Source organism: Anarhichas minor, unplaced genomic scaffold (genome assembly GCF_050575085.1).
Source record: "Anarhichas minor isolate MPS153535 unplaced genomic scaffold, ASM5057508v1 ptg000036l, whole genome shotgun sequence".
NCBI lineage: Eukaryota > Metazoa > Chordata > Actinopteri > Perciformes > Anarhichadidae > Anarhichas > Anarhichas minor.
Window position 1 is genome coordinate 760001 of NW_027466482.1, and position 7500 is coordinate 767500.

The 7500-nt window shown below is 42.1% G+C and overlaps 14 non-coding genes across 14 annotated transcripts in view; all 14 read left to right on the plus strand.

Annotated features, from left to right (window-relative positions):
- Positions 1 to 24, plus strand: part of trnas-aga (transfer RNA serine (anticodon AGA)) — an 82-nt gene extending 58 nt beyond the window's left edge. Inside the window, exon 1 of the tRNA in view lies at positions 1 to 24. This exon is cut by the window's left edge and continues 58 nt beyond it. This is a non-coding gene — a tRNA (tRNA-Ser).
- A 629-nt stretch (positions 25 to 653) lies between these two features.
- Positions 654 to 725, plus strand: trnaa-ugc (transfer RNA alanine (anticodon UGC)). The gene has a single exon. It is a non-coding gene; the product is annotated as a tRNA-Ala (tRNA).
- Positions 726 to 936: 211 nt separating this feature from the next.
- trnas-aga (transfer RNA serine (anticodon AGA)) lies at positions 937 to 1018 on the plus strand. The gene has a single exon. It is a non-coding gene; the product is annotated as a tRNA-Ser (tRNA).
- A 629-nt stretch (positions 1019 to 1647) lies between these two features.
- On the plus strand, positions 1648 to 1719 carry trnaa-ugc (transfer RNA alanine (anticodon UGC)). Its single transcript has one exon. It is a non-coding gene; the product is annotated as a tRNA-Ala (tRNA).
- Positions 1720 to 1930: 211 nt separating this feature from the next.
- On the plus strand, positions 1931 to 2012 carry trnas-aga (transfer RNA serine (anticodon AGA)). The gene has a single exon. It is a non-coding gene; the product is annotated as a tRNA-Ser (tRNA).
- A 629-nt stretch (positions 2013 to 2641) lies between these two features.
- trnaa-ugc (transfer RNA alanine (anticodon UGC)) lies at positions 2642 to 2713 on the plus strand. Its single transcript has one exon. It is a non-coding gene; the product is annotated as a tRNA-Ala (tRNA).
- Positions 2714 to 2924: 211 nt separating this feature from the next.
- Positions 2925 to 3006, plus strand: trnas-aga (transfer RNA serine (anticodon AGA)). The gene has a single exon. It is a non-coding gene; the product is annotated as a tRNA-Ser (tRNA).
- Positions 3007 to 3635: 629 nt separating this feature from the next.
- Positions 3636 to 3707, plus strand: trnaa-ugc (transfer RNA alanine (anticodon UGC)). Its single transcript has one exon. It is a non-coding gene; the product is annotated as a tRNA-Ala (tRNA).
- Positions 3708 to 3918: 211 nt separating this feature from the next.
- On the plus strand, positions 3919 to 4000 carry trnas-aga (transfer RNA serine (anticodon AGA)). The gene has a single exon. It is a non-coding gene; the product is annotated as a tRNA-Ser (tRNA).
- A 912-nt stretch (positions 4001 to 4912) lies between these two features.
- On the plus strand, positions 4913 to 4994 carry trnas-aga (transfer RNA serine (anticodon AGA)). Its single transcript has one exon. It is a non-coding gene; the product is annotated as a tRNA-Ser (tRNA).
- A 629-nt stretch (positions 4995 to 5623) lies between these two features.
- Positions 5624 to 5695, plus strand: trnaa-ugc (transfer RNA alanine (anticodon UGC)). The gene has a single exon. It is a non-coding gene; the product is annotated as a tRNA-Ala (tRNA).
- Positions 5696 to 5906: 211 nt separating this feature from the next.
- Positions 5907 to 5988, plus strand: trnas-aga (transfer RNA serine (anticodon AGA)). The gene has a single exon. It is a non-coding gene; the product is annotated as a tRNA-Ser (tRNA).
- A 629-nt stretch (positions 5989 to 6617) lies between these two features.
- trnaa-ugc (transfer RNA alanine (anticodon UGC)) lies at positions 6618 to 6689 on the plus strand. Its single transcript has one exon. It is a non-coding gene; the product is annotated as a tRNA-Ala (tRNA).
- A 211-nt stretch (positions 6690 to 6900) lies between these two features.
- On the plus strand, positions 6901 to 6982 carry trnas-aga (transfer RNA serine (anticodon AGA)). The gene has a single exon. It is a non-coding gene; the product is annotated as a tRNA-Ser (tRNA).
- The last annotated feature ends 518 nt before the right edge of the window (positions 6983 to 7500 follow it).

Below are 7500 nucleotides of genomic sequence, written 5' to 3' on the forward strand. Positions count from 1 at the left end.
CAGGTTCAAACCCTGCCAACAACGAAAGACACTTTTCCACTTGGTGGCCTCACCATAGAACCTCCATGCTGAGACATTTCTGGTTCAGCTTATAAAAATGCGCAGCCTCTAAGTTGATGTTTTGACACAAATTGTAGATTAAGAAGACACTTCCTTGTGTATGTTGTCACATTGCAAATCTCAACTTCCTGGGCAATATTGTATAACTTCACAGGTAGATGAAGTGAGGCAGCCCCATTCACTTTATAAATGCAGGGTTCTTTTCAGTCTCAATACCCAGGTGAATTGCCGACTTTGCTGTAAAAGCCTTTGTCCCACCAATGGTGGTACAGTGGTGAGCATAGCTGCCTTCCAAGCAGTTGGCCCCTGTTAGATTTCCGACCATCTGAGTCCTCTTCTTCCAGTGAGAGTATACTGTTGCTAAGTTTTGTAGTCAGATAGTAAGCATATAGGCAGCCAATGTCCAACATTTCCACTTTGACTGGCTGTATAGAGGTGCGAGGAGTTTTCCCAAGCTTAATTTCTAAAATTCACAGTTGCATTTCACAGTACTATACAAGGGCATTTATAAATCTACATCCATCGTCTTTTGCCACATTTTGCCTTTTATTTAGGCATCTCGAAGAAAGAAAGACTATTTGTGAAGATTTGTGGGGGATGTAGCTCAGTGGTAGAGCGCGTGCTTTGCATGTATGAGGCCCGGGGTTCAATCCCCCGCATCTCCATCAGGTATTATGGTCACTGTTAAAGGATTATTGAGTAAAAAATCTTGGCAATCTAAACATACATCGAGCAAATGAAAGAATACACCAAGTATAACTAAGGCAAGCAAAATGTAACAGCTGTGTTACAGAGAAGTACACTCAGTAATTGTCTTTTGTAGCCATTGAGACAGTTCTTAGAATTTGTGAAAGTCGGTTTAATACTGTCTCGTAGGTTGTTGTGGCCGAGTGGTTAAGGCGATGGACTAGAAATCCATTGTAGTCTCCCCGTGCAGGTTCAAACCCTGCCAACAACGAAAGACACTTTTCCACTTGGTGGCCTCACCATAGAACCTCCATGCTGAGACATTTCTGGTTCAGCTTATAAAAATGCGCAGCCTCTAAGTTGATGTTTTGACACAAATTGTAGATTAAGAAGACACTTCCTTGTGTATGTTGTCACATTGCAAATCTCAACTTCCTGGGCAATATTGTATAACTTCACAGGTAGATGAAGTGAGGCAGCCCCATTCACTTTATAAATGCAGGGTTCTTTTCAGTCTCAATACCCAGGTGAATTGCCGACTTTGCTGTAAAAGCCTTTGTCCCACCAATGGTGGTACAGTGGTGAGCATAGCTGCCTTCCATGCAGTTGGCCCCTGTTAGATTTCTGACCATCTGAGTCCTCTTCTTCCAGTGAGAGTATGCTGTTGCTAAGTTTTGTAGTCAGATAGTAAGCATATAGGCAGCCAATGTCCAACATTTCCACTTTGACTGGCTGTATAGAGGTGCGAGGAGTTTTCCCAAGCTTAATTTCTAAAATTCACAGTTGCATTTCACATTACTATACAAGGGCATTGATAAATCTACATCCATCGTCTTTTGCCATATTTTGCCTTTTATTTAGGCATCTCGAAGAAAGAAAGACTATTTGTGAAGATTTGTGGGGGATGTAGCTCAGTGGTAGAGCGCGTGCTTTGCATGTATGAGGCCCGGGGTTCAATCCCCCGCATCTCCATCAGGTATTATGGTGACTGTTAAAGGATTATTGAGTAAAAAATCTTGGCAATCTAAACATACATCGAGCAAATGAAAGAATACACCAAGTATAACTAAGGCAAGCAAAATGTAACAGCTGTGTTACAGAGAAGTACACTCAGTAATTGTCTTTTGCAGCCATTGAGACAGTTCTTAGAATTTGTGAAAGTCGGTTTAATACTGTCTCGTAGGTTGTTGTGGCCGAGTGGTTAAGGCGATGGACTAGAAATCCATTGTAGTCTCCCCGTGCAGGTTCAAACCCTGCCAACAACGAAAGACACTTTTCCACTTGGTGGCCTCACCATAGAACCTCCATGCTGAGACATTTCTGGTTCAGCTTATAAAAATGCGCAGCCTCTAAGTTGATGTTTTGACACAAATTGTAGATTAAGAAGACACTTCCTTGTGTATGTTGTCACATTGCAAATCTCAACTTCCTGGGCAATATTGTATAACTTCACAGGTAGATGAAGTGAGGCAGCCCCATTCACTTTATAAATGCAGGGTTCTTTTCAGTCTCAATACCCAGGTGAATTGCCGACTTTGCTGTAAAAGCCTTTGTCCCACCAATGGTGGTACAGTGGTGAGCATAGCTGCCTTCCATGCAGTTGGCCCCTGTTAGATTTCCGACCATCTGAGTCCTCTTCTTCCAGTGAGAGTATACTGTTGCTAAGTTTTGTAGTCAGATAGTAAGCATATAGGCAGCCAATGTCCAACATTTCCACTTTGACTGGCTGTATAGAGGTGCGAGGAGTTTTCCCAAGCTTAATTTCTAAAATTCACAGTTGCATTTCACAGTACTATACAAGGGCATTTATAAATCTACATCCATCGTCTTTTGTCATATTTTGCCTTTTATTTAGGCATCTCGAAGAAAGAAAGACTATTTGTGAAGATTTGTGGGGGATGTAGCTCAGTGGTAGAGCGCGTGCTTTGCATGTATGAGGCCCGGGGTTCAATCCCCTGCATCTCCATCAGGTATTATGGTCACTGTTAAAGGATTATTGAGTAAAAAATCTTGGCAATCTAAACATACATCGAGCAAATGAAAGAATACACCAAGTATAACTAAGGCAAGCAAAATGTAACAGCTGTGTTACAGAGAAGTACACTCAGTAATTGTCTTTTGCAGCCATTGAGACAGTTCTTAGAATTTGTGAAAGTCGGTTTAATACTGTCTCGTAGGTTGTTGTGGCCGAGTGGTTAAGGCGATGGACTAGAAATCCATTGTAGTCTCCCCGTGCAGGTTCAAACCCTGCCAACAACGAAAGACACTTTTCCACTTGGTGGCCTCACCATAGAACCTCCATGCTGAGACATTTCTGGTTCAGCTTATAAAAATGCGCAGCCTCTAAGTTGATGTTTTGACACAAATTGTAGATTAAGAAGACACTTCCTTGTGTATGTTGTCACATTGCAAATCTCAACTTCCTGGGCAATATTGTATAACTTCACAGGTAGATGAAGTGAGGCAGCCCCATTCACTTTATAAATGCAGGGTTCTTTTCAGTCTCAATACCCAGGTGAATTGCCGACTTTGCTGTAAAAGCCTTTGTCCCACCAATGGTGGTACAGTGGTGAGCATAGCTGCCTTCCATGCAGTTGGCCCCTGTTAGATTTCTGACCATCTGAGTCCTCTTCTTCCAGTGAGAGTATGCTGTTGCTAAGTTTTGTAGTCAGATAGTAAGCATATAGGCAGCCAATGTCCAACATTTCCACTTTGACTGGCTGTATAGAGGTGCGAGGAGTTTTCCCAAGCTTAATTTCTAAAATTCACAGTTGCATTTCACATTACTATACAAGGGCATTGATAAATCTACATCCATCGTCTTTTGCCATATTTTGCCTTTTATTTAGGCATCTCGAAGAAAGAAAGACTATTTGTGAAGATTTGTGGGGGATGTAGCTCAGTGGTAGAGCGCGTGCTTTGCATGTATGAGGCCCGGGGTTCAATCCCCCGCATCTCCATCAGGTATTATGGTCACTGTTAAAGGATTATTGAGTAAAAAATCTTGGCAATCTAAACATACATCGAGCAAATGAAAGAATACACCAAGTATAACTAAGGCAAGCAAAATGTAACAGCTGTGTTACAGAGAAGTACACTCAGTAATTGTCTTTTGCAGCCATTGAGACAGTTCTTAGAATTTGTGAAAGTCGGTTTAATACTGTCTCGTAGGTTGTTGTGGCCGAGTGGTTAAGGCGATGGACTAGAAATCCATTGTGGTCTCCCCGTGCAGGTTCAAACCCTGCCAACAACGAAAGACACTTTTCCACTTGGTGGCCTCACCATAGAACCTCCATGCTGAGACATTTCTGGTTCAGCTTATAAAAATGCGCAGCCTCTAAGTTGATGTTTTGACACAAATTGTAGATTAAGAAGACACTTCCTTGTGTATGTTGTCACATTGCAAATCTCAACTTCCTGGGCAATATTGTATAACTTCACAGGTAGATGAAGTGAGGCAGCCCCATTCACTTTATAAATGCAGGGCTCTTTTCAGTCTCAATACCCAGGTGAATTGCCGACTTTGCTGTAAAAGCCTTTGTCCCACCAATGGTGGTACAGTGGTGAGCATAGCTGCCTTCCATGCAGTTGGCCCCTGTTAGATTTCTGACCATCTGAGTCCTCTTCTTCCAGTGAGAGTATGCTGTTGCTAAGTTTTGTAGTCAGATAGTAAGCATATAGGCAGCCAATGTCCAACATTTCCACTTTGACTGGCTGTATAGAGGTGCGAGGAGATTTCCCAAGCTTAATTTCTAAAATTCACAGTTGCATTTCACATTACTATACAAGGGCATTTATAAATCTACATCCATCGTCTTTTGCCATATTTTGCCTTTTATTTAGGCATCTCGAAGAAAGAAAGACTATTTGTGAAGATTTGTGGGGGATGTAGCTCAGTGGTAGAGCGCGTGCTTTGCATGTATGAGTCCTGGGGCTCAATCCCCTGCATCTCCATCAGGTATTATGGTCACTGTTAAAGGATTATTGAGTAAAAAACCTTGGCAATCTAAACATACATCGAGCAAATGAAAGAATACACCAAGTATAACTAAGGCAAGCAAAATGTAACAGCTGTGTTACAGAGAAGTACACTCAGTAATTGTCTTTTGCAGCCATTGAGACAGTTCTTAGAATTTGTGAAAGTCGGTTTAATACTGTCTCGTAGGTTGTTGTGGCCGAGTGGTTAAGGCGATGGACTAGAAATCCATTGTGGTCTCCCCGTGCAGGTTCAAACCCTGCCAACAACGAAAGACACTTTTCCACTTGGTGGCCTCACCATAGAACCTCCATGCTGAGACATTTCTGGTTCAGCTTATAAAAATGCGCAGTCTCTAAGTTGATGTTTTGACACAAATTGTTGATTAAGAAGACACTTCCTTGTGTATGTTGTCACATTGCAAATCTCAACTTCCTGGGCAATATTGTATAACTTCACAGGTAGATGTAGTGAGGCAGCCCCATTCACTTTATAAATGCAGGGCTCTTTTCAGTCTCAATACCCAGGTGAATTGCCGACTTTGCTGTAAAAGCCTTTGTCCCACCAATGGTGGTACAGTGGTGAGCATAGCTGCCTTCCATGCAGTTGGCCCCTGTTAGATTTCCGACCATCTGAGTCCTCTTCTTCCAGTGAGAGTATACTGTTGCTAAGTTTTGTAGTCAGATAGTAAGCATATAGGCAGCCAATGTCCAACATTTCCACTTTGACTGGCTGTATAGAGGTGCGAGGAGTTTTCCCAAGCTTAATTTCTAAAATTCACAGTTGCATTTCACAGTACTATACAAGGGCATTTATAAATCTACATCCATCGTCTTTTGTCATATTTTGCCTTTTATTTAGGCATCTCGAAGAAAGAAAGACTATTTGTGAAGATTTGTGGGGGATGTAGCTCAGTGGTAGAGCGCGTGCTTTGCATGTATGAGGCCCGGGGTTCAATCCCCTGCATCTCCATCAGGTATTATGGTCACTGTTAAAGGATTATTGAGTAAAAAATCTTGGCAATCTAAACATACATCGAGCAAATGAAAGAATACACCAAGTATAACTAAGGCAAGCAAAATGTAACAGCTGTGTTACAGAGAAGTACACTCAGTAATTGTCTTTTGCAGCCATTGAGACAGTTCTTAGAATTTGTGAAAGTCGGTTTAATACTGTCTCGTAGGTTGTTGTGGCCGAGTGGTTAAGGCGATGGACTAGAAATCCATTGTAGTCTCCCCGTGCAGGTTCAAACCCTGCCAACAACGAAAGACACTTTTCCACTTGGTGGCCTCACCATAGAACCTCCATGCTGAGACATTTCTGGTTCAGCTTATAAAAATGCGCAGCCTCTAAGTTGATGTTTTGACACAAATTGTAGATTAAGAAGACACTTCCTTGTGTATGTTGTCACATTGCAAATCTCAACTTCCTGGGCAATATTGTATAACTTCACAGGTAGATGAAGTGAGGCAGCCCCATTCACTTTATAAATGCAGGGTTCTTTTCAGTCTCAATACCCAGGTGAATTGCCGACTTTGCTGTAAAAGCCTTTGTCCCACCAATGGTGGTACAGTGGTGAGCATAGCTGCCTTCCATGCAGTTGGCCCCTGTTAGATTTCTGACCATCTGAGTCCTCTTCTTCCAGTGAGAGTATGCTGTTGCTAAGTTTTGTAGTCAGATAGTAAGCATATAGGCAGCCAATGTCCAACATTTCCACTTTGACTGGCTGTATAGAGGTGCGAGGAGTTTTCCCAAGCTTAATTTCTAAAATTCACAGTTGCATTTCACATTACTATACAAGGGCATTGATAAATCTACATCCATCGTCTTTTGCCATATTTTGCCTTTTATTTAGGCATCTCGAAGAAAGAAAGACTATTTGTGAAGATTTGTGGGGGATGTAGCTCAGTGGTAGAGCGCGTGCTTTGCATGTATGAGGCCCGGGGTTCAATCCCCCGCATCTCCATCAGGTATTATGGTCACTGTTAAAGGATTATTGAGTAAAAAATCTTGGCAATCTAAACATACATCGAGCAAATGAAAGAATACACCAAGTATAACTAAGGCAAGCAAAATGTAACAGCTGTGTTACAGAGAAGTACACTCAGTAATTGTCTTTTGCAGCCATTGAGACAGTTCTTAGAATTTGTGAAAGTCGGTTTAATACTGTCTCGTAGGTTGTTGTGGCCGAGTGGTTAAGGCGATGGACTAGAAATCCATTGTGGTCTCCCCGTGCAGGTTCAAACCCTGCCAACAACGAAAGACACTTTTCCACTTGGTGGCCTCACCATAGAACCTCCATGCTGAGACATTTCTGGTTCAGCTTATAAAAATGCGCAGCCTCTAAGTTGATGTTTTGACACAAATTGTAGATTAAGAAGACACTTCCTTGTGTATGTTGTCACATTGCAAATCTCAACTTCCTGGGCAATATTGTATAACTTCACAGGTAGATGAAGTGAGGCAGCCCCATTCACTTTATAAATGCAGGGCTCTTTTCAGTCTCAATACCCAGGTGAATTGCCGACTTTGCTGTAAAAGCCTTTGTCCCACCAATGGTGGTACAGTGGTGAGCATAGCTGCCTTCCATGCAGTTGGCCCCTGTTAGATTTCTGACCATCTGAGTCCTCTTCTTCCAGTGAGAGTATGCTGTTGCTAAGTTTTGTAGTCAGATAGTAAGCATATAGGCAGCCAATGTCCAACATTTCCACTTTGACTGGCTGTATAGAGGTGCGAGGAGATTTCCCAAGCTTAATTTCTAAAATTCACAGTTGCAT